The sequence below is a fragment of the Stegostoma tigrinum genome, chromosome 16, assembly GCF_030684315.1.
Source record: "Stegostoma tigrinum isolate sSteTig4 chromosome 16, sSteTig4.hap1, whole genome shotgun sequence".
In the NCBI taxonomy this organism is placed as follows: domain Eukaryota; kingdom Metazoa; phylum Chordata; class Chondrichthyes; order Orectolobiformes; family Stegostomatidae; genus Stegostoma; species Stegostoma tigrinum.
Genome location: NC_081369.1, coordinates 27,553,427 through 27,574,163, shown reverse-complemented (window position 1 = coordinate 27,574,163; position 20,737 = coordinate 27,553,427). Strand labels below are relative to the sequence as shown.

The window sequence follows — 20,737 nt, the reverse complement described above, 5'->3', positions numbered from 1 at the left end:
GCCATTTACAATCCGACCCCACCACCCAAGACATTTTTCCATCCCCACCCCTGTCCGCTTTCCGGAGAGACCACTCTCTCCGTGACTCCCTTGTTCGCTCCACACTGCCCTCCAACCCCACCACACCCGGCACCTTCCCCTGCAACCGCAGGAAATGCTACACTTGACCCCACACCTCCTCCCTCACCCCTATCCCAGGCCCCAAGATGACATTCCACATTAAGCAGAGGTTCACCTGCACATCTGCCAATGTGGTATACTGCATCCACTGTACCCGGTGTGGCTTCCTCTACATTGGGGAAACCAAGCGGAGGCTTGGAGACCGCTTTGCAGAACACCTCCGCTCAGTTCGCAACAAACAACTGCACCTCCCAGTCGCAAACCATTTCCACTCCCCCTCCCATTCTCTAGATGACATGTCCATCATGGGCCTCCTGCAGTGCCACAATGATGCCACCCGAAGGTTGAAGGAACAGCAACTCATATTCCGCTTGGGAACCCTGCAGCCTAATGGTATCAATGTGGACTTCACCAGTTTCAAAATCTCCCCTTCCCCTACTGCATCCCTAAACCAGCCCAGTTCGTCCCCTCCCCCCACTGCACCACACAACCAGCCCAGCTCTTCCCCCCCACCCACTGCATCCCAAAACCAGTCCAACCTGTCTCTGCCTCCCTAACCTGTTCTTCCTCTCACCCATCTCTTCCTCCCACCCCAAGCCGCACCTCCATCTACCTACTAACCTCATCCCACCTCCTTGACCTGTCCGTCTTCCCTGGACTGACCTATCCCCTCCCTACCTCCCCACCTATACTCTCTCCACCTATCTTCTTTACTCTCCATCTTCGGTCCACCTCCCCCTCTCTCCCTATTTATTCCAGTTTCCTCTCCCCATCCCCCTCTCTGATGAAGGGTCTAGGCCCGAAATGTCAGCCTTTGTGCTCCTGAGATGCTGCTTGGCCTGCTGTGTTCATCCAGCCTCACATTTTATTATCTTCTGGCCACTTGGTAGGCCAGCAATGTGACACAAAGCCCTTTAAGTATGGTATGCTTGCATTGGGTGCTGTTCAGAGAACATTCAACAGACTGATTTTGTGAGATGAAGAGTTTATCTATTGAGGAAATATTGAGCTGATTGGACCTATACTGACTGGAATTTGGAAGAATGCAAGGTGATCACAGTGAACCATATACAATTCTGAGGGTGCATGATATGTTAGGCACTGAGAAGATGTTTCCTTTTGTAAGGGAATCTAGAACAAGGCAGCACAGTTAATAGTTAGGAGGTCTGCCATTGAAAACTGAGATGAGGAAAAATTTCTTCCCTTAGATTTTTAACCTTTGACATTCTCTTTCTCAGCGAGCAGTTGGGGCTGGGTTATTGAATCTATTAGAAGCTGAGTGAGATTGAATCTTCATCCACCAAGAGATCAGTTGGAGGCATTGAGGAAAGTTGGGTTAAGGTCACAATCAGATCGGCCATTATCCAAAAGAACTGTGGATGCTGTAAATCAGGAACTAAAACAGAAGTTGCTGTAAAAGCTCAGCAGGTCTGTCAGCGTCTGTAAAGAAAAATCAGAGTTAACATTTCATAACCAAGGAAGGGTCACTGGAACAAAAACATTAACTCTGATTTTTCTTCACAGATGCTGCCGGACCTGCTGAGCTTTTCCAGCAACTTCAGTTTTAGTTCCAGCCATTATCTGAATGGTTTAGGATTAGAGTTATTGAATAGTGGACGAGGTTTGATGGGCAGAGCAGACAAATCCTGCTCCTATATTTTAGGATCTCCAGATTTTCATGAAAGAAATATTTCAATGTATTTCACGTACTCCTTTCTAGCTGAGGAATTATTTCAACACGGAATAATAGGAGATTGCCTCTTTAATGAGCTGTATGTTTATTTTTATGTTTCCATTAACAATGAAAATATGACATGAAAAATAACTACAATGGTTTTTGGTATTTTGCTTTCAGTTGCTTTACATAGATCAGTTTCTGGGCACTTGGGCATTCCATTTCAAAACTTCTGCATAAATTTTTTTCAAAGGAAGAATGATTCTGAAGTGAATAACTCCAATGGGATTTATAGAGAATATTCATCTCATATCTCCAGCAAATGCCTTAGTGCTTTTTAGATATTTAAAACTTGTTGTAGGCATCATTTTATTTAACATATTAAAGTGAAAGTGTTTAATTTTTCAATTGAATGGGGGTTGTCTTAATTTGCTGGCATATGCCTTTCCACTTGATTTGGGATACAGCAAATAGAGGTCCATAACTTATTGTTATGATCTTAACTGGTGACATATTAATATTAGCAAAGAAGTCATACAAAGTGCAGTCTTATATCTCTTCCGTGATGTCTTCCAGGAATATTTTCATAGTAAATAAGAACTGGAGGCTCTGGGTAATAGACATTTTAAATACACCAGCTTTCCCACATAATAACAGTGAACCTTCTCATCACAATAGATTGAGATTTTCATGAGCAAGGAATAATTCAGCTGGAAAGTAAATGATGGGTCTAAGTAAACTATTATCCTCAGATAGTTCAGTTCTTTCTCAAGTCCTTATTGTGGTAATGAACTGTAAGATTCTGGAACGCAGTTCAAAGAGATAAGGACTTCATATGATTTGATCTCAGAACCAACATTTTCCCATACGTCAGTCAAGTTGAGCAATGTAGTGTAGCTGACGGTGAGTCCTAAAGATGAAACAAAACATTCTGAGACTGACTGGAGCCCCACATCAAACTGACCTTTTCCCTTTCCTCTTGATGACTGAATGAGTTTATATTGCCACAACAGCAAACTTTTGGCCAAGACAAACAGTGAGGGGACAAGAGAGTAATCTTTTGCGTCTTTTGGTCAAAGGAAAAATACATAGCTGTCATATGTTGTATATTAATAATGCAAGATTCCAGTATGACTCAGTCTCAAATCCTTCTTTTCACAATGTAGAACAACCTTTTGCACCTTATCTAAATGGTGTATTCACATCAAAGGTAAAAGCTACCATGAAATGCTTTGATTTACAGCAATCCTTGCCAATGCCAAAGCATTGGCTCATATTATTTGGCATGAACAGATCCTCATCCAATGCTACCAGTTTCAAAATTAGGAATAGTATTCTCTGGAAAATTTGCAATGATCTTGCAAAGATTTTCAACTCTATCTTAATGTGATTAATTAGTCTTTCTGAGTTTTATTTGTTATCTCCTTGTCAAACTCACAAAACAAAAAAGCCATTTTCATATTTTCCACATTCTGTGATGAGCACAACATGTGGGTTGTACAAAAATTCCTTTGTACAGTACTAGTTAGGCAATTTTGTTTAGAATTGAATTTGGCTTGAGCATAAATGTAATTGCACTAGTTAATAACAGGATGGATGATACAAAAAGTAGCTAAATTAAATCACAAATTTAAAAATGATTGTAAAATTCTGGTTGAAATAACAATGAAGTACAAAAAGATTTAAAACTTAATTGTCTGAATAAGGCAAAATGCTGAATTCGAAAATTCATAATTTTGCTGTGTACAAGGGACTAATTCACAATCTAAGGAATTCTCAGGATGGAAAGTCATACATAGGATGGATTAGGTTTCTCACATGGATCCTAAATGATTTCTCCCTTGTGACCCACTGATTTAAGCAGAAACTAATGCTCATTGTGTTTTACGTTCACAGTTAATGTGTTAGTACATCGTTAAGAGACATGCCAGAGGTGTTAACTCCATCTTAACCTGTGTCATTTGTAACATGATACACTGAAGAAACACGCTGTTCTTTGAATAATTTAACAGTAGCCTAGATAAGAGTTGGTTAGCTTAGATGGTTGGACCGCTGGTTTGTGATGCCAACAGTGCAGGCTCGGTTCCCGTACTAGCTGAATTACTATGAAGATCCCACCCGCTTAGCCTTGTCTGAGGTATTGTGACCCTCAGGTTAAACTGTTCCATGCATTTCTCTCTAATGAATGCTGTGGTGAATTTACCTTTACTAGCTCAGAGACATATGTGTCCATTAATCTCACGTTTGTACATCAGTCAACAACAATAAATATTCATTGGATTTTTTGATACCACATTACCCATGCCTAGTTCCTATATTACAAGAGATAATCTAAGCACTGCTACTTTAGGTACAAATATCTTTCTGAAATCCAATGGTTAGCAGCAGTAGAATCGATGAAAAAAGAAGTCCAAAATCACAATGGTAGATTCTTGAAAACTGAATTGATGGTCAACTAGACAACAGCCCCGAAGTAACAAAGTGTGGAGCTGGATGTACACAGCAGGCCAAGCAGCATCTCAGGAGCACAAAAGCTGACGTTTCAGGCCTGGACCCTTCATCAGAAAAGGGGGATGGGGAGAGGATTCAGAAATAATATCAAGGCATTTGGACATTACTTGTTCTGAGTACAGATCTGCAGATAGGTATTCAGCATCCTGAAGACAGAGCTAATTTATTTCTGATTAAAATAGAACTTAAGTTATAAATGCTGTCTCTGTTTAAAAGAAAGCAATGGGCCTGCAATTCTGAATTAAAAATGCTTTGCATAGTATAACTGCTAAGCTGTCCTGAAAGAAAGTACGGGTAAATGAAACACTTAAAAGTGGTTTCCTATGCTGAGCAGGCCTACCTTACTGTAAAGGTCAGTGGTTTGTGTCACGATCCTTCTTCAACTTGATGTAAAATGTAGCAAAGACGATGCAATGTCATCACTCCTTATTTAGCAATGAATATCATTTAGCAAACTGAAAATTGCAACTGCAAAACTGCAATTTTAAATGTGCAAGACTGAAGCTCTGAAAACAATATTCTTAAAGGGACTAAGTCCAGGAAAGAAACAACAACATTGAAAGAAAAGGGGAAATCAAAACTAAAAGATAGAAAGGAAAAACAAGCAGTGCATACTACTTCTAAACAAAGTAACAAATACTCTCAATGGTAAGTGGGGGGCGATTACTTAATTAAAGACTTGGGAGCCAATGATACCTTTACTGAACTGCAATTTTGTGAATAATACATGTGATTCTGTTTTACAGATCAAGTGATAGATGGTTCCAAGTGGAATTTTGAAAACCTTCTGAAAGTTGCCCACCATTAGCAAGGAGGGGCTTTGTGGAATTCAGATGTTTGGCCTTTCCATTGATGATCAGTCATCCAGAAAAAGTCTGGAAACCTCTCAAAGACCAGCTCAAGGTAACAGTTAACCTCATGATTAACAGCCTTCAACTCATTGCATATGAAGAGCATCCTCGAGACTCTTTTGAGGAGTTAATCTGAAGATGTCACAACAAAGCACATGAATGGACCTTTTCTGAAGATGAACTCTCAGAGAAACTCATTGAATCAATAATCACCTCTACATCTTCTCAAAATCTTCAGGAAGGATCTTCTCACCAAGAAGAACATCTGTGACATTGACTCAACACTTGAGAATGGATACAAGTATGAAGTCACCGTGATGGATCAACAACAGTTATGTGTTTAGGAGCAGTCAACATCATTGCTGCAGTCAGTGAATTATATTAAGACAGCAGTATCTGTAACAAATAAGGTTTGTCAAACCAACATAAAAGTTGTCCAGCTTTTCCTCATGTCTCTACAGTATGTCACTTTACTGACACATATGAGCAGGAATCTCATTTCAATGGCTAAGTCAGACTTGAGAATATATCACTAGAATCCAAACTGACGGTATGACACCACAATGCTGGAGCAAGGAATGTGTTAAGAAGGAGTACAAATGCAAATTTATCCATGACATTCAGATTCAATCAAGCAAAAGGCAAATTTTAGAAAATGAACAAGCTTTCCATGGCAGCCTCACACACCAAGTTGAAAAAATAGGGTGATCAGAGACTTTTCCAACATTTAACATCATCTTTCCTGGAAATGCAGATCATCACATCTTAAAAGCTAAAACTGACACAGGAACTAGTGAAAACAATTGCTACTAGTCACTCTGAAAGAGTGTACTTCAGAAAATGGTGCACTACAGTGCAGCCTCCAACTTATTGACTCACAGCATGTAACATGTCTCCAATTCTGTGCATTGTTGCAATCACACTGCTTTGCCAAGCTCGTTGTGGTTTCCTGAAATCTTCTATCTAGTAGATACCAATAGTCCAGCAATGTCAGCTCCACCAGTATCCCCAGACCTTGGTGTGGTCACAGTTTATGAGATTCAAACTATACCCACTGCAGTGGAATAGACCAAGTGTTGTGCAATTGAATAAGTCAATAACCTCAAACACTGTTAGCAGACCAATTCAATACCTTTGACAATTTTAGGGTGATGTAGCATTGCATTTTAAAGATGCTGTAACCACGTTTATTGATCCTTCAAAGAAGTGCAGTGTGTGCACATTCAAGAGAAACTTTGAGTACAACTGAACGACATGGTGCTGTAAGTGGGAATGTTGGCCATGACACAAATGCATCATGTGTCTTAAAAAAAGATTGTGCCTAAGAGTTACCATTTTTCCAGTGCACCTCAATCTTTTCCTTAAAAGGCCTTCACATTAAATACTGATACTGGAAGAATTAAATCATAAGCTTATCAAGCAATATTCTTTTCAATGTTAGATGTGAAGCATGGATACTAGTCAGTTCACTTAGTGTAAGAATCCCAATTTCTCACAACATTTAAGATGCTATTTAAATGGTATTGTTTCCAATGGTTATCACTTAGGCTATCAGCAAGCCAAGACCTGTTCATGCAGGATGTAGATAGGATGATTGAAAATGTACCAGGTTTTGTTTCTGCAGCTGACAATATCTCAGTCATGGGTAAGACAATACAGAGCATGGTAACAACCTTTAGCTACTGATGGCAGCAGTGCAATGCCATGGGGCAGATATTTAACAGCAGAACGTAGAACTTCAGTGTTAATCAGATAAATTTTTTTCAGCTCCATTTACCTAGCCATGGAATCTGTCCTGATTCAGGCAAAATGCAGGCTGTCAAGCAATTGCTGACGCTACAGAGTATAGTGAAGCTATGATTAATGCCTCTGTGTTTTCAAATTCCTCTTGTAATAAAAATCCCTACCTTGCAGAAGACTCATCTCCAGTGAGAGATTTTCTCAAGAACGACACCCCACTGTATGACAAAATGACCAAAAGAAAACTAGCATGTGGATAGGAGAAGTGACTAGGATAAAATCAGGATCTTTAATTACTTGTGAATGTAAATGAAGTAGATCAAACCCAGCAGTGGAGGGAGAATATATATCCAAATAACGTTCCATCCACTCCTTGGATGAAAGCAGCATGAGACATATTCACAGCATCTGCGGAAGATAACATCCTTCTGACAAATTTCTTCAAGTTTCTCATTGTTCATTGAATTAACAGCAGAACTAATACAGCTATACTCGCCACAATGAGTTCTATTTTCTGTTCAGAATAGAAAGTGTCTGGCAATGGACTGCAATTCACTGGTAAACAATGTAAAAACGTGTGCTAAGTGGGAGTAGCACTTTATTACATCATCGTCCTATTCACATTCAAATAGTCTGGCAGAACATATGATACATGTAATCCAATCAATGACTGCCATGTGTTGAGCAACAAAACTGGATTTTCACATTGCATTGCCGTATTTTTGTGCAGCACCAATGGAGAAGGGGCTAATGCTTCTTATGCTGAGAACGCAAGCATGAATAATATTGTCCAGCTCCAATTTCTAAACGTTTGCAGTCACAGGATACTGTTCTTCAATGTCAGAGGAAAAAGAAAAAGGTACATGACAAGTAAGCAGATAGGGAACTACCAAAGCTGAGCAATGGTCAGAAAGTATGAGTTAGAAATTCAAAGACAAGTACTTGGAACCAAAAGAAGTTTCTGGAATATGCAACCAATCCAGATCAGATAGAGGTCATTACTACTCATGGCGAAACATTGCAAAGAGACAGAAGCCAAATGGTTGCAACAGAAGACTCTATCTGAACAGACTTATATTCTGGTTTTTAAACTATTCATTGAAATAAAGTGGATTGTGATCAGTGTAAATTAGCATTTCTGTGTTTCTGTATCTTCAAAGTGTTGAAAAGCCAGCAATAATCCCAAAGTCGCTTTTTCACAGTACAGTACTCCTGATACTGGTTCAGGATATTGGAGATGAACCCGTTAGCTCCTCTATTCCTGACTCATCATCCTGTAACAAGACAGCCAAATCACTAGTATCAGCTGCTACACTGGATCATTTATCAAGATTGCCTTCAGCTTCTCAAAAGTTGATTGGCATTCAGCTGACCATAGCACTTCCACTTGTTTCTTTAAGAAGTGTTTTAAAGCTACAGCTATCATGCTGAAATTATGCACAAACATACAATGAAATCCACACATTTCCCAAAACTTTGTGATTTCTCATTTAATATTAGGAACAAGGAATTCTATTAAAGCCCTACCTTTTGCAAATCACCTGTCCTGAGATGTTATGACACACCCACGGAACAGTTAAGACTTGTACTGAGGTCTCTTGGCTCAGACACAAACACTCTGTTCACAAGAACCTAACAGAAAAAGGATGTTTACATTTAAAGGTAGGTCTATGCCCAGTAACACTTGTCCTTGTTCAGCTGTAAGTCCCAGATAAGTCTAAATTTTGTAAATTCACTTCTGGCTAAATTTTTCACTAAACCAGTTAACAGTAATTGCTTACGCAGTTCTTAGACTGGTCTTACACGTTCTTCCCAAGTGCTGATATAAATTATAATATCATCCAAATATACTTCACAGAGATGAACCTCAGCTATTTCTTGATTCATCAGCCTTTGGAATGTAGCTGGTGCTTTCTTTAACCCGAATAGCATCACTCAACATTGGTATAACCTAATTGGTACTACAAAAATAGAAATTTCTTCAGCCCTTGATATTAATGGCACTTGCCAGTACCCATTCAATAGATCAAACTTAGAAAGGAATGATGCACTTCAAATTCTATTAACGCAATCTTTCAACTGCGAAATTGAGTATAATTCTGTTTTAGTGACAACATTCACCTTTCTGTAATCTGTACAAACTCTAATCGATCCATCAGGTTTAGGATCCAACACACTCGTGAACTCCAGCTGTTTTGAGTACATTCAATCAAGTGGTTTTCCAGTACGCACTGAACGTCTGTTCCCAGGTGAGCTTATTTTTCTGGGCTTACCCGATAAGGCTGTTGTTTTATTGGTCCTGACTCTCCTACATCTACAAGAAGTCCAGCTAATGTAACACATCCAGGTTTATCTATCCAGATGATCTCCTATTTCCTCAGTAGTCTTGTAAGATCCTCCCAATATATTTTAGTGGTGTCTATCTCTGCCAGTATTTCTGTGTTAGCTAGACTAATTGTGGGAGATTCTCTGTGTATCAAATGAACCATTTTACTAGCCCGTGTAACTATTTTATATCTGGGCCACTGGATTATGCTTTCAAAGCTTCACCTTGCAGAGGCAATAATATCAATACTTTATCTCCCACATGAAACATCCCAGTTGCTGAATGTATATTTGCCCATTCTTTTATTTTTACCTGAGGAAGTTTTAAAATGTTTCTGTGCTACCCTATATGGTGCAGTGAGTCTTTCCAGAAACAGGGACACGTAATCCAACACTGACAACTTGTCTTTCTCTTTCAGGAGCTTCTCCCTCAGTTTTAATGGACCTCTAATCTCACAACCATACACCAATTCAAATGGACATCAGCCAGCAGAATCATTTGGAGAATCTCTGGGAGAAAATAACAAGAAATTGAATCCTTTATCCCATTCCTGTGGACATTTATAATCCAGTATACCTGGATCATGGTTTAGAGAGTCTGATGGTACCTCTACAAATCTCCCTGTATTTGCAGGCGATACACAGTTGACTTTAATTGTTGTATTCCCAAACTACTAATGATTTTCTGGAAAACTTTAGACATAAAGTTAGAACTGTGATCAGACCATTCCTTAATTGGTAGTCTCTTTGACAAATCTGTGTTAAGTTTTCCACCACTAACCTAGCTGTAACTATTCTTAAAGGTATAGCCTCTGAGAATCACGTTGTCATATCCATAACTGTAAGGATGTCTTTCTTTTGATTTTTGGTAATAAAGCTACATAATCAATGGACACTTGAATAAATGATCTGGTATAGGTATCAAAAGTGATGGTCTGGTTGCATGTTGAAGTTTTCTTCCTACCTAACATGTTTGACATGTTTTACAAATTGCACGATGGCTTTATGAAATCCTGACCATGTAAAATGCCTGCTTATTGTTGCCTGCATTTTCCAAATTCTCATGGGCTCTTCCATAAGAACTGCATCCACTTGTGATATCTCCTTACGATATCTGACCGGCATCACTATTTGATGATCAACTATCCATTCTTCACCTGCAGGTCTGTGAGGATATCTCTACTTCCTCATCAAAGCTCTGTTTCTAATACAATACACTCTGGAACTCCTTCGGCCTCAGTTTCAGTGTCAGCTGTCTATACTAAATTTATACTGGATCTGTTTCTTGAGCCCCAATTAACAAAAGAATGCCAGAAATCTCTTTTGAACTGTCCTTTTTTCTTAAGTAGAGTTTCAGCCACCCTAACATCTGCCTGTGGAATGTACTGTGAGTTCTGATTATAGATATTGTTTCATCATTCTTCTGGTACACCTGATAGAAAAACACCCAGAACCCGCATCCTGAAACTATTCTGTCTCTTTAGCTTCAATTGGACTTTTCATGATTATAGTCAAAGCTATGACTTTCACTCCTGCAGAATAAGTCCCCATTAGTAAATCAACTGCATCCACAGGTAATTTTGAAACAATCCATACAATTGCTAGTCCAGGCAATAAATTATAGTCCAATGGGAATTGTGCACTGGAACTGGGATATACTCTCCATCTATCCTTTGGCTTTCACTGAACATTCTGGAGGGAAAACTAAATTCTTCTCCTGCAAGAGAGTTTGAGTAGCTCCTGTATCACTTTGAATAGTTATGGGTTTGGAGGCTTCCTTTGAAGAAAAAGGGGTTAACTTTCTTTCAGAGTAAACTCTTAATAGAATGAGATCCCAGAGGAAGTGGTGGAGGCTGGTACAATTATAACATTTAAAAAGCATCTGGATGGATACATGAATTGGAAGGTTTTAGAGGGATATGAGCCAAATTCTGGCAAACGGGACTAGATTAATTTAAGGTATCCTGTCAGCATGGATGAGTTGGACTGAAGGATCTGTTTCTGTGCTGTAAATATAACTCTACGACTCCATCTTACATCTACCATATTTACCATGTCTATCTTGAATATCTTATTTGTAGTTAAGCTACAATTGTTGGCCTTTACCTTCTGATGTTGTTTTTAGGCATTCTTATGAACTCCAATAATTTCCATGAATTTTTGTTTCACCTTTCAGCATTTTGAATGAATGTGTCTCACCTTTTTACAGTGGAAACATTTAGGCTTATGATTATCACCTTCAGCCTCAGTACTGTCCTCTCTTAGCTGGAGCAGAGACCTCAGGACTCTCACAGTTACCCATTCGCACCTTGGCTATTTGTCCTCCTTTCACTTTCCTACTTTTTATTCCTTTTAAATAAATGGGGATGATGTAAGAAAGGTATGGTTTTATGGTAGCTCATAATCATCATTTATTATTGCTGCCTGGCTAGGAGTTTCAACTTTTTGGTTCTCAGCATTTGTTCTTATTACAGGCGGTAGTGAGCTTTTAAATTCTTCTCAGTAAGTAAATGTCTCTGAAAGCTTCCTGCATGGTTTTACATTCTAATGCCCCTATCCACCTGTCAAAATTGTGTTCTGCAACCATCGCAGATTAATTATACAAGAATAAAAATGGAAAGAACTGTGAATGCTGTAAATAAGGAACAATAACAGAAGTAGCTGGAAAAGCTCAGCAGGTCTGGCAACTTCTGTGAAGAGAATATCAGAGTTAACATTTCAGGTCTGGTGACCTTTCCTCAGAACTTCTTCAGATTCACTTTATGTTTGACCACGCTGATTCCTTAAATCTCAAAATCTTTGGCTTATATGTTTGACACAAAATCTTAATGTACCTCAGGTATGACCTCATTTGCAGCCAACCTAGTTTTCTTCACTGCATTGTAATCCCGAGAAACTTCGTCTGACAGTGTGGCATATATTCTCTGTGCTTACCTGTCAACTTACTCTGCATAACTAATGTCCAGTCCCCCTTTACCCAATTCTTTTGCGTAGCGATTTTCTCAAAATGCCTCCACATCTTTTTTGTTTGTTATTAACAATATGACGTAAAAAATGTCCTGTTGAATTCTTCAATATCACAATACCCATGTCCAGTTCTTATGATATGAGGAATAACATAAGCATTGCTGCATCAGAAACAAACACAGTACTCTAGGAAAAATGCATTTCACTTTTCTTTTCTCTATCTGATATTACAGCCAATAACTTAGCATGAGTGAAACTAACTATGTTGAAGAACCACAGGTGGGCGCTGAGCAACATGTGTATGCAGTTGATGGGTTAAAATTCAGTTAGGCCTATAGGATCTGAAGTAAGTACATTCTTACAAGTGCTAGAAGCTAGGAATGAAGGCTGACATGAATTTGGGCCTTATCAGCATATTCTCACTGATGTCAAGTGGGTTTCCAGAGGCAGATTTGATGGAAGTATTTTTCAGCAGTCTGCCTCAACTGCAGGGACCAACAAAGATGTCCTGTGATGGAGGAGAATAGGAGACTGTGAGAGACAAATAGTCTATGTGAGTGTTTTATAACTGGAAGGAGCAGTTTGTTCTTTCATCTCGCATTAAATGTAATTTAAAATTGCTGTTCATTTTCAGTGGCAATATCAGCTGATCTCTTTAAAATGATTAGACCTAACTTTGACCAAAAAAACTGGGCAGAGCAGACTCATAGCCTACACCACTCAGGAGCCATGGTGGAACTAATCCTTTCAATAATAGAGTTCAGAAATCTAACACCTGTTTAACATAGTTGACCAGGAGACCTATAAGTTGACATCACAAAAATAGCAGCAGCTATGCCAAGGTAGCAGTCCAAATAAACACATTGCACTACAAAATTGCTTGCAAAGAAGTAGCTTAGCAATTGAACAAGTTAATTGTTGGTAGGCTTTATCAAGGCAGAACTAGTGATAGTTAAAAGCACAAGAAAAGCCAATGAGCGGGAATGAGTCTACATTGATAGAATACCCCAACTCTCAAAATCTCATTGATGGTTAGTGGGGTAATAATGGTGCTCCATAAGGCTGTGGGGAGAATTTTGGCTGCTGAAAGATTGTGGTGCTTTTTGAACAGCTGAAAATGTTTACCATCTCTTTCTGTTACTTCTCTTTAATTTTCCTGTCACAATCATAGGAATCTGAAAACTGTAACCATCAATTGTCCTTTTTATGATGTAGCCCCCACATTGCAAACAGTTCTGAAAAGGGGTCACTGGAGCCAAAGTGGTAACTCTGCTTTCTCTCCACAGATTCTGCCAGATCTGCTGAGTTTTTCCAGCAATTTCTACTTTTCTTTCTGCTGAATTGTGCATTTTACCGTTTATTCTCTTCCATTAGAAAAGACATCTTTGTCAATTTGAGCCAGAAGAAAAGTTATCTTCCATACAAACTCATGTAATAAAAGCAGCATATATTTGAAGGTGGTCTCCAGTTGAGTGAAGAGTTGGTGATCCTAAGAGGAAACTGTGACTCCTGAGTAGTCATGCAATTTTATGTATATTTAATTCACACAACTCTGGATTCTTTTTACTGCAAAATCACTGCTCGATTAACTTAAGGATGGGATTTTCCAATTTTCTCAGAGAATTGGCACTCTGTTAGTTTTTTTTCCAGCTTTTAATGGAGAATGATAAAGTAAAAGTATCAACTCTCTTCCTCTCCCCGATTATAACTTCAGGTGCCTGCATTGATGTCTACCCTTTAGGATTAAATTTTGCTTGTTGCTCCAGGATTTCCCAAAACAAGAACAAGGGCAATGTTATTCTTTAATTCACTAACCCATAATTTAAGCTGTGGATAATTTTATGAAAATACATGCTTTGGAATGCAGTGCTTTGAACCTCTGCAATATGCATACAATGCAGTTACACTTAAGTTCTTTTCTTGGTATTGTAATAGTGGCATTCATGCATATATTTCAAACAAATTTCTATCTTTGTTAGTATCACTGAAAAGGAATCTAAGGGAAACTAACATTCAGAGAGCCTAATTTTGTTCTATTGTGCAGGATATCTATGATTGTCTGATTATAGTATATCTTAATCTTTACCGTAAATATATATTTATAAATCAGATATATATCAAAAGAGTATTTCTTGTTGAAAACATGATGGTATGAATTCCACCTCAAACTAATTCATGTTGCTCATCATTGCTGACCTTATTGACCTGGACTCCCTGAATAATGGGTGCCTTAAACTTAAAAGTTGTCTAACTATAATTTTCATGCCCATTACCTGGGGAGCAGTATGGGACAACAGATTGCCTGCCCCTTATGGTACTCTTTGGATTTTTGTCTTATTGGGTAGGATTTTACCAACTTTACTGGAGCAGGTAAGATTATAGGTGGGCAAGGAAAATTACATGGGAGGCCAGATGTAAGACTCCTGGCAATGGGAAATTTGTAAGCAATGAAATCAGTGGTGGCTTGTTGGTGGCAGGAAGCCTAATGATATATTTAATAGCCCACTTGAATACACCAGTACAACATCTCAAATCTGGCATCCTTGGGACTGGGACCATGCCAGATGTTGGATCTTTCTGAATTTTGGGTCAGGCAGTTCAATATGGGTAACTCAAATCCAGCAATTTGGATGATAGAGTCAAGGGGCTCTTGCAGCGCAAGATAGAACTATGTGCATAACCTGCTCAAATGATGCATTTGTATGTGAGTAACTGATGGTTCACTTTGGGTATTAACAATTTGAGACTCCTAAATTATTCTTAATTCAACTCTCAGAAAGAAACTTGTGCTTAATAAGGCTTATATACCTGTGTTCATGTGTGCAAGTTTGCCTGAGCTTGTCTGAGACATGAAATGGAGAGAGTGATCAGTTCTCTCCAACCAGTTTCTGAGTAGTTGATCAGACTACTTTGTCCTGAGCTAGCTAACTAACCTCTCCAGACAGTTCCTTATACCATGCTCAATGTTTACACAATTTACTCCTGATCTACTGGCTGGGGAACAGCACTGATTTTGTCATGGAGAAAGAAACAGTGTGACCTGCACAAATCAACTCAGAATTGGCATTGACACATTTGTGGATACATTTGAGGATTCAGAAATCTCATACTTCCCAGTCGTTCCTTGGAAGGAGCCAGTTGCATCCAAGTTTAGTACAACTGTCACACTGATGACCACTTGGATAGGGCTTAAATTTTGTCATGGTGAGAACTGACGCATCATATTTTGAACTTATAGTAAATTGTTTTATAAACTAGACATAAGTAAGCTATTAAAATAGCCGCTGCAAATCTGTCAACTGTCAGCTGTTTCTCTCCCTTGAATCTCAAAACATTGCACACTTTCCAGGTCAAAGCAACCCATATTGGGGTGGAAAGAGACAAGAAAGCTGGTGGGATGTTGATTCTGTCTGCCTGGAGCATCACTTGACCCTGTCTAATCTGATGGACTGATATCAGAGGCTTTGTGTGCAAGCACACCCTGACTGTCGAGTATCTCCCTGGATTTTACTTCAGAACATTTCTGTTGGATGTTAACATAATCATTTGCTTGCAGCACATGTGGTGTGTTTGCCACATAAGCTGTTGGCACACGTTGCCTGTGTGAGATTGAGGCAACTATGGCTATACTGCAATGTGTTCATCCTCTTGGCTAAAATTGCCTGGCTTTTTTTCTGGACTGAACAACAAGCCAGGGCAACAATACCAAGAGCATTTAAACTGTGGCTGAGGGGACAAAATGCAAAAAGGCCTTGCGAGGCAGGGGTGCTGTGGGCATCTAGGTAGGCACAAAATCAGTGAGTGCTAGGAGATTAAGCAGCCCTGAGATGTAGTGGTGGCCCAGTCTGTAAAGTGTCCTAGTAGAAGCAACTAATTATAGTTGCCAGTGTGCTCCAGAGTGTAGCATTGAATCGCAGAGGCACGGTGAAAGTTGCTTGGAAATGGGCTATGGTAGCACAGAGAGGTTAGCAGCTGACGGATGCCATTGTCCTCACATGTGGGGTGTGTTTATCTGGTGCCCTGAAACACTGATCCTAGTCACCAGGTGCCTGTTCTGACATTCCTGTTGGAAATTCTTAGTAGCTAGTTTCAATCTATCTTGTGGTTTGAGACGAAGTTGCATATTAATGAGGTAAGATTTACAGTTATCTGCATTAAAAGACCTCGCACCACTCCCTAGCAAGAATCCCATCTTGATGTTTGGAACTCTGTTGGAAAATGCAATTAGATTTCCTGATGCTTAGATAGGTCTCATTCAACTTTCTTGCTATTGACCACAGTGTTTAGGGCTTTGCAAGATGCTACCCATTGATTATCCAGGGTATCTATCTCTCTTCTTCATGCTGGATAAAAGGAAAGGATGAAACTCAAATTGTGGCAAACAGAAGTGAATAGTCACTTATCACTTATAATAGATGCTGTATCCTGATGCTTTTCCACATCCCTGTCCCAAATTTTCATAGATGGCTCAAACTAAACTAAATGAATCTCAAAGGTGTAAAACCACAACACAAGTGCTGGAGTTAACACGAATTCTGGCCCATGTATCAAAGAGGACTTGAAGTTATAGAAAGTCACATGATGCGGGAGCCACATTTTGTTTTTAAAAATGAGCTGAAAGCTGATTTGCAGTTTGTTTGCTATTTTCTGGTGGAAATGTCAGTTAAACTAATCTGTGATCCAGACTCACATTTAAAGTTTACCTCAGATCCAACCTCCTAGATATGAGGCAATCAGAATCTCACAGCTTCCTGAGAATCCCTCACTTTACAAAATCCTCACTTCAGCTTAAAGTCACAGAAAAAAAATCTAACAACCAAAGCCTTCCTGTAAGACATGGGAAATTTTACCTCAGAAACTGACATCGTTGCATTTTGTATCTTAAATTTGAGTGAGTATCCAAGTGAGAATGAATATGTAGGAAGTCGCATTTAAATTCAGTGTATGTGTGGGAGAATAAGTAACTTTTTTATGTAAACTCACTAAAAACTTTGCTGCTAAATTATTTAATTGGGCAACTCAAAGAGATATGGATGGAGACACCTGTTTCCACACCAAATATGCTGGTCATGGATAGTAAGGGAACACTTCTGTCCATGTTGACATTAACCATAAAACTATCAGCACCAGCCTCTCACGTGTGGGGCCTAAGCCATAAAAGGAGTGCAAGACCTTTATCCATTAAAAATTCAGAGTACAATGGAAATCCTAGTTAATTTGCAGTAAGGTCCATTAAAATGGCTGGCAACTAGAATTTCAATGGCTGTATTTATGCTAGTGTATAAAAGTGGGAGCTCCATGTGAAACAGGATGATATTTCCATTTGATGTTATGCAGTTTATGCCAGGTTCATTACAATTACTAAATTCCTCCTTGACTTTGTTGTAGTGAATGGTAAATAATCCTAATTGATGACAGTCATGTAATGAAAGATGTGTACTAGGCTTGTGACAAGGCATTTCCTTAATTAAATGCAAGTATTGTACCTTCAAATATTCTTTATGTGCAAAAGATGAACAGAATTTCATCTTCTCACTTTCTCACTTGCATACCAGCTCAAAGTTACAAGGATAATGCTCTTTTGCAAAATACTAATATCTCAGTCTCTGAGTTGTAAATTCCATTAAACCTCAGGGCAGGTGTTGGTTCTTGGATGTTTTCTGTGACCTCAAGCTGTAAAGTGAAGGTCTCTCAGAAAGCTGTGATGTTTCTGATTGCCTAATGTCTAGGAGGCTGGTTCTGAGGTAAACTTTAAATGTGGATCAGAATCACAGATTGGTTTAATTGATTTTTCCACCAGAAAATATCAAACAAACTGCAAAACAGTTTTTGGCTCATTTTATTGGATTTGTTCCATAATAATTAGTTTTTTGGTCATTATACAGCAATACATTGGGATCCTGCTAAAGTAAGCACAGAAAATGCATGTTTAAGGCAATTGTGCAAGGATTGAGTTTATTTACAAAATATGCCCACTGAGAAGAATGTTTGTATTTATGGATCAAGAATGGGATTAATTGCATTATAATGTTAAATGCAAATAGTATGATAGCAATTGAATAATTTCACCCATAAGGAGTTAACAGAGAATGTGAAACTTGAATGATTTTCAGTTTTTGTGAAACTTACGTTGGCTTTGAAATTTCTAAGTTTGTGTCAAAATTCAGCCTATAATTTGGATATACCGGAGAGTAAATGGTCTTTGGTATTACCATTAAACTATCAATCCAGAAACCCAGATAGTGTTCTGAGGACTAGGTTCAAATCCCATTTGAATTAACATTTTTGAATTAATTAGACTTAAGAGTCTAATGATGGCTATGATGCTATTGCATTATAAACTCCTATATTTCACTAATGTCCTTTATAGAAGGAAACGGTTGCTTTCACCTGGTCTGCATTACACGTGACTCCAGACCCACCGCAATGTGGTCGACACTTAACCGCTGTCTGGGCAATTAGGATTGAGCAATATAATAAAATGTGAGGCTGGATGAACACAGCAGGCCAATCAGTATCTCAGGAGCACAAAAGCTGACGTTTCGGGCCTAGACCCTTCACCTATCTGTGGATTTAAAAAAAGTATTAACTTGTTGGCACCCACAGTATTCAGATCAGGCTATCAAATGTTTTGATATGATTTTTTTTGTCAAATCTGCAGGCAGCGTGTTTCAAAGGTAAGTAGCACTTGATAGAAAGGACAACTCAAGGACATTTTTAGTGGAAGTAGGAATTTGATCAACAAGTACGGTTGTGTCCAGTTTCTCAGCAGTATGTAAGGTGTCGTTTGTTTAGTGCTAGCTGTGGTCTAGTACCTTTGTTTATGAAATTCATTGAAAAGAACAAGGATGGGGCAGCATGGTGGCTCAGTGGTTAGCACTGATGCCTCATAGTGCCAGGGATCTGGGTTCAATTCCTTGGGCAACTGTCTGTGTGGAGTTTGCATATTCTGCATGGGTTTCCTCAGGGTGCTCAGTTTGCCTCCCACAGTCCAAAGAAGTGCAAGGTAGGTGGATTGGCTTACTAAATTGCCCGTAGCATCAGAGATGTGTAGATTAGGTAGGCTATAGGGGGGTGGGCCTGGATGGGAAGCTCTTCCAGGGGGTGGTGGGCCAAAGAGCCTGTTTCCACATTGAAGAGATTCTATGAATGCAAATAATATATCTGTATATGTCATAGTTAGATACAGAGTAAATGTGTTGAAAGTGCACAAATTTAACTTACGCATTGGAACATGAACTAAAGTTTTAGAGGGTCAATATGGTTTGACATTTTAATTGAAAATCTACAATAACAAGTAAGAAAATGCAAAATGTTAAGAGTGAAATAAAGTTGCCTGCAGATTATACATTCTGGCATAATTCTCTGTATCAGGACCATGCTGGGATTTTTAATTACATGTTTTTGTGTAATCTTTTTGAGGAACTTTTCCAAAGAAAAAAAATGTTTAGGGTAAAATAGAATATCAAAGTCAAAACTTGAGGAAGAGTTCTGAAAATCAGTCTTCTGTGACGAAAAAAAACTTGTTCTGTCTCAGGTTAGTGGAGCACTGTCTCTATCTGCCTTTATTGGCTCGACTGAACATTACAGGGAGAAAACCAGATGTGAAGTAGAGATGACTTGAAAGAGCAGGTAATTAATATCGTCTGCTGATCTACTCTTATCTTGATGGGCTGTTGTTTACTGCGGTGACCTTAAGGTTGTAACTGACATGACCTTGCCTACTTAAAACCAGGAAGGTCCAGAAGCACTATGCTCTAGAGGCAGTACCACTTCCTTTTTGAAGTACAAACAGCTTGGCTTTATAAATATCATTTTTTTCCCCTGAACTTAATTCATGATGGTGAAGATGGTCTTTTAACTTACTTTCTGCCGCCTCACAAAGTAATTGTTACCATCACAACAGGCTCCCTTTGAATTCAATGTGAAACATATGCCACGTACAACATGCGTTTTTACGTGTAATTTTTGACAAATGTTTTAAAAGCCATAATACTGCAAGATTCTAGTTTTCATGGGTGTTCAGAAAATTATTAATAGGAAATTTTTTTTATCTTTTGTTACTAGTACAAGGGGTGACGGTGCATAACATTTGTCAACAAGAGCATCGTTCTACAGTTTGATTTAAAACAAAATTAAACCTAAGATGGAATTACATTGAAATGCAATACATAAGTGGCATTAAATGCTATTTATTTTAATGTGAAATGTTATACATAGCTGTGAATCATCCTTACTATTTAAAGTCATGTTATCCTTTTTATGCATCCTTTGGAGATGAAAAATAAGCTATAGTTTGCCTAGGAAATTCTTGATATTCCTGTCAAATGATATTTTATCTAAAATTGAGATTCTGATTTTAATGAGGATCATATTTCCATAAGATTAGTTTCCCCAGGATTTAGGAGACGTTTTTCCCCGAAGTCTCTTTGTTGCTTTGTCTCCTCTTCTCTTTTTATTTGGCATGGCTACATTCACGGCAGAAAGCTTTCCTCTCACTTCCAACACCAACTCCCTGCATGATAAAGATCAAACTGTGTCCCTCCTT

The 20,737-nt window shown here is 38.7% G+C and overlaps 2 long non-coding RNA genes across 2 annotated transcripts in view; one reads left to right on the top strand and one right to left on the bottom strand.

Annotated features, from left to right (window-relative positions):
- Positions 1–10,003, top strand: part of LOC125459993 (uncharacterized) — a 31,470-nt gene extending 21,467 nt beyond the window's left edge. Inside the window, exons 3-5 of the long non-coding RNA XR_007249148.1 lie at positions 5,053–5,209; positions 9,057–9,146; positions 9,642–10,003. This is a non-coding gene — a long non-coding RNA (uncharacterized LOC125459993). The remainder of the gene's footprint in view (positions 1–5,052; positions 5,210–9,056; positions 9,147–9,641) is intronic.
- LOC132210621 (uncharacterized) overlaps positions 1–20,737 on the bottom strand; it is a 61,762-nt gene that overhangs the window by 11,727 nt on the left and 29,298 nt on the right. The window lies entirely within an intron of this gene.